This window comes from Vulpes vulpes, chromosome 4 (genome assembly GCF_048418805.1).
Source record: "Vulpes vulpes isolate BD-2025 chromosome 4, VulVul3, whole genome shotgun sequence".
In the NCBI taxonomy this organism is placed as follows: domain Eukaryota; kingdom Metazoa; phylum Chordata; class Mammalia; order Carnivora; family Canidae; genus Vulpes; species Vulpes vulpes.
The window spans coordinates 133,549,759-133,555,158 of NC_132783.1; the positions used below are offsets into that span (position 1 = coordinate 133,549,759).

The 5,400-nt window shown below is 39.4% G+C and overlaps 1 long non-coding RNA gene across 1 annotated transcript; it reads right to left on the reverse strand.

Annotated features, from left to right (window-relative positions):
- Nucleotides 1-300: 300 nt before the first annotated feature.
- Nucleotides 301-4,318, reverse strand: LOC140598693 (uncharacterized). The gene is made up of 2 exons (XR_012001314.1): nucleotides 2,031-4,318; nucleotides 301-1,568 (listed from the first exon to the last, which is right to left on the reverse strand). It is a non-coding gene; the product is annotated as an uncharacterized lncRNA (long non-coding RNA).
- Nucleotides 4,319-5,400: the final 1,082 nt, after the last annotated feature.

Here is a 5,400-nt window from a genome sequence, read left to right on the forward strand (position 1 = left end):
ACCTGCAAAACTCAATGTCACAGAAACTCACTATCTACCCAAACAGCTCAATGTTGCTAGGGGGAAAAAAATCATACTAACATGCTGATTGGTGCCATTTGAAATCGTGAACATAGGTGGGCAGTAATATTCAAACAGGCACTAACACGACCAGAAAACCCTTCTTCATGTCCCTGATAAATATGCAATCCCACCATTGAAGAAACCAAGCTTGGGTTGTGTTTAGATCAGTATTTTCAAAGAGACTTCATTGCTGGCATTCCAATAATTGCTGGGAGAAAGTGAAAGTTGAGCACAGAATGTCTTTCTGGTTTACTTTCTTTTTCATCTGAATAATTGTACTGTCACCATGCAAACGGAACCAAAAAAGAAAAAATTACCAGGACTTTGCAAAATGAATTCTGCAAGTTTTAGGTCAACTCTTGTCTTTATTCACATGCACCAACCAGTCTCCCTTAGCTGGTTGCTGTGCTCCGAAATCAAGTCTCAAATTCAGAGAAGACTCTTGAAAAACAACAGGATGTTAGTGACATAAGAAATATATATTTGGTGTCTGTCTTATTTCCTGGCCCCTGGAATCTCTCAAGTGAGGTGTCTTTTTGAATGCTCATGAGCTGACTAGTGGCTGGGGGCTCCTGGCTAGCGTCAGGACTGGGCCTGGCTGCCAGGGGAACCGGGCATACAATTAGGTTAGAATTTCCTGCCCTACCCCCTTACCCCCATCCACTTCCTGGAAGGGGAGAGGGGAGAAATTGAGATAATCGCTCATGGCCGATGACTTAATCAATCATGTCTACAGTAATGAAGTCTCCATAAAAACCCTAACAACCTTAACTGAAGGGGTTTGGAGAGCTTCCAGGTCGGTGAATATGTGGAGACGGTGGGCAGGCGGTATGTCTGGAGAGAGCATGGAGCCCCCATTCCCCACACTTCGCCCTATGCAGCTCTTTCATTTGGCTGTTCCTGAGTTATTATATCCTTATATACTAAACTGGTAATCTAGTATGTAAACTGTTTTCCCGAGGTCTGTGAGCCATTATGGCAAATTATAGAACTTTCTGGAAGCCCAGGTGACACCTTGGACTTGCCAGCATCTGAAGTAGGGAGGGGGTCAGTCCTGTGGGACTGAGCCCTTAACCTGTGGGACCTGATGCTAACTCCAGGTAGTGTCGGAACTGAACCTCACAGCAGGACACCTCACTGCTGTCCGGACAACTGGAGAATCACTCGGTATACAGGAAAAGCCCCACATACTTAGAGACCAGAAATGTGAGTGTTGTGTGTAGAGAAGGAAAACAACATTTTTCCTTCCAGAGTCCCTTACACCAGTGCTGATCGAAGGGTAGTACTGGTCCAAAACAAATCAAGTACAGAAGTTGAAAGGAGGTGCCAGGAACACTTCAAGTAACTTGACATTGGTGCAACATCCAAGCACTGGGTATGTGGCAAAGGGCAAAGAACATTCCAGGGCTGTCCCACTCGCTGGTGAGCTGTGTGCCAGAGATGAGTAGGAGTCCTGAGCAGGAGAACCATATTACAAGATGCACTGTTTTACATTTCTTTGTCAGCTGTAAAAAAAAAAGCATGTGCAAATCTTAGAAAATGTAAGCATTTATTTTCACCACTTGTTATACAATAATACAATAATTTTAATTTTTAGTCAAGGTAGCTTTCTTTTAAATTTATGTTTCATACTACCAGCTAAATTAGGAAGTAATTTATGTTGTTTATTAATTTACTTATTTATTTTTACCTGGTTTAAAGATTTAATAATACTTGTAATCATGAGATAGATTTTGGTGGTGTGGTTACTTCCCAGTCAAATAATGATCTTTTTCCTTTTCTTTTTTTAGTTTGAAATAATTTCAAACTTTCAGAAGAGTTGCAAGAATATATAAAGACTTTTACCCCTTACCCAGATTTACCAATTTTTAACATTTTGCCCATTTGCTTTATAATTTTCTGTGTGTGTGTGTGTGTGTATGACCCCTGGAAGCCAACCCCCTTACCCCTTACCCTCCTGTATTTACCCTTTTAAATCAGTGCAGTGCGCTGCTCCTTTAATTAAGAAGGTCTTGCTATATTAAAACAAAAACAAAACAAACAAAAAAGCAGATAATCCTAATAGTATGTTTATTACGTAGCAAAAATCATGAATGACATAAAAGCTAATATTTCGACATGATAAATACTATGATGTGATAATATAGAAGCTGATTGTAAACAATCATTATCTCTTACTGGATATGATAGTTACTCAAGAGGGGAGTTTCACTGACAAAGTCAGGAACAAGCTCTTAGTTTAAAAAAAAAAAGAAATTGGTTCCTACTTTTTAAAGATGTGACTTGAACAGCCTTACTTCTTTGCCTGGTAACATCAATACTTTTAATGATTTTAATAGTTTTATGCAACATGTTCTCCAGCTGCAAATAAGATCTGAGGGCAAAAACGAAAGTTATAATTTGGAAAGACAAAATTTACAGACCATAATATCATTTACCATAATTTAACAATAATTACCAATACTTTAGATACTAGATAGAATATTTTGAATTTTATTTTCCATCAAAAGATGGAAATAGATCTTGAATTCATTTCATCAAAAGATGATTTAATTTTAACTATAGCAATATAGGAAATATTGTTAAAATTGATTACTTGTGAAGGATTGGTGATGACTTTTGAAAATATAAACTCCCTTGTCTCAATCTCCATAAAAGTAACAAATGAGCATCTCAAACTAGCCCCTATGAGCTGATTCTCCTATTATGTAAGTTATTAAAAACAAAACATAGAAACAGCATAATATACATTATCCCCAGAGTAACATCATCATCTAGACTAGATACATTTTAAGAAGTGATCAGATAAATCTAGATCAGACAAATTTTCAATCTAGGTTAGATAATTTGAACAAGTGAGGAAACAAGTTCACTTATCACGTTAAAAATTTAATATTTGCGCATAGCAAATATTAGTACATTTATAACAAATATTTGATACAAAACTAAAATACTGGTATCTGTGGCATTTGTTCACAACTGCATTTAGGCATTTAACATGGGAAGATAGCTATCCCACCCTAACAGTTTGTTCAGTTTTATTTACATTTGCAGTGAATGATGGATATTTTTTATTTTCTTTCTACTTTTTGTTCTGATTATATTTATTAAAATTATATTCTTTGTTGAATCTAATCATTAAGAATTGCGACTTGTACTCTGTGTGTATTTTTATATAACTTTTCTAGTAATTTTTTTGTTGTATTTTACAAAAGTACTGGTGCACAACCAATTGGAGAGATGACATGTCTTTCACCACAGATAATTTGAGCAGCGCTGCTGTCGCCTTTGACAGTCCCTAGATGGCCACTAGGTGGTGTCCAAGGATCTCCTCATCGACTGCCCGTGTGGCCTTTGGAATGGCATCTCCAACTGAGAAGAAAGAGGCACTTTGCTATGAACTTTTCCAGCGTTATCGGGCAATATTGTCATACCTTTCCTATTTGTCAAGCTCACAGAGAAGGCAATTCAGTCTCCCTTGTACGAGACATTTGTAAATGTTGAGATGGACCCAAATGAAGATGTGTATTTTCATATAAATACATTTTGCTAATTGTTGCTAATAGGCTTCCTGCATGAACTGAAAGCATGTCTATACACTAAAGCTGTTAGAACAACTGTCATCAAGAAGATTCTCTTTGAGATTCTTTGTCCAATAATAACAGAAGCCAACTACATCCAGGTCAAATTACAAAGGAAGTCTATAACAAAGCCTTTTCAGTGTTCACAGCTCCCAGAATCAGCAGGACAGTGGAACAGTGGGAGAGAATTCTGAAAAATAACTGGCTGAAATTAGTCCACAGAACAGATTCAAGAGGCCACATGCCTTGCATGTAGCTCTCACAAATATGAGATCCACGGACAATAGAAAGACAATCTCCCCACACTAATAGACGGCCCACGGCACTTACTGCTGTTCCCTCAGGAGCCACTCACAACAGAATAGTCCGATATTTAAAGATATGCAGGATTCTATTAAAAACACAAATGAAGTATGTAAAGCTTTCCATTCACAGGTATGGAAAGCCATCCCCGATGAGCCCAGCCATAACCTGTGACGGACATTGAAGTTCACCAAAGCAAACCGTTCCTTTGGCCACACTGGAAGGGTCATAACAAAGACTTCCTTACCACCAACACTTTTATAAGTTGCCAAGTTCTTTACCTTTCAATACATTCCTTCCTTGTAAAACGATTTGCACCAGTGGGGCAGACAGCAAAGAGAATAAAAATCTGTCTATGGCAGAAGTTGACCTCTCACATGATGAACCGTCAAGGCTTCCAAGCCTGCCACTTGCGACTACAAGCTGATGTCCAACTTGTCTACCTGCCTTGACAATTTACTCTGGCCATTTTTCCAAAGTTGCCAACATCTCCCACCGCTTCCAAGTATAGATTCCCTCACGAAACAGAGCACTCCTCTGAAACCTTTCATAAGCCAAAAGGGTGGAAAGCAAAGAAGCGATCACCATTAATTTATAATGGAAAAAATCTGGAGCATTCCCAGGCCCAAAAAATAGCCTTAAGCTTTTCTGATACCTCAGTACCCATCTTGCTAACAGCTGCACAGAATCTATCAAGACAAAGCACAGATGCTCACAGACACAGTTCAAAGCTCTGGCAGCTTGATGCGGAGATGCTGCATGTAGTTCCCAGGGAAGCCGCTGGGTGGCGCCACCCTCACTGCTCTGGGTGCACAGGGCCTCTGTTAAGAGCTTGCTGCAAAACACTGAGCACTATTTTTGCTTTTTGTCTTTATATATATATATATATATATAAAAGAAAATCTTCCTTGAATTTCTTTCAGTTAGCCAAAACAGGTACAAGGTCTCTTGTAAAAGCGAAGTGGCCTACTGCGACCTTTTGAAAAGCAGAAGATACCTGCACCCAAACATCCTCCTCTTCCTCTCCGTTTGCCAGAGCCACTTGGCAAACCACTGTGGAGGCTGGATGTGCTGGGAACCTCTTCCTGGTCGAGTGGCAGTGGCAGTGGCAGGTGACTTCTAATCATTGATGCACAGCAACATGAGATTGCCGCTGATCTCAGGTTCCTCCTCACGACCTTGATTCTCTGGTTCTGAGATGGTGAAAATTTGCGGCCTGGGTAGAGAGGAGTGTGCCCAATTAAATTGGTGGACCCAACTTTGAAGAATTTTTCTTCCTTGGGAAATCGATCGTTTTTAGTTGATGACTTTAGCAGTTGTTTCTGGTCATTAATATGACTGTTTTTAGAGGCCACTCTTCACCAGGAGAACACACACGGAGAAAATAACTGAAGGAAGTTCTTTGCAAGGCCAAAGGCAAAGGTTTGAAGACAGACTCACTTGATCTTCCTTT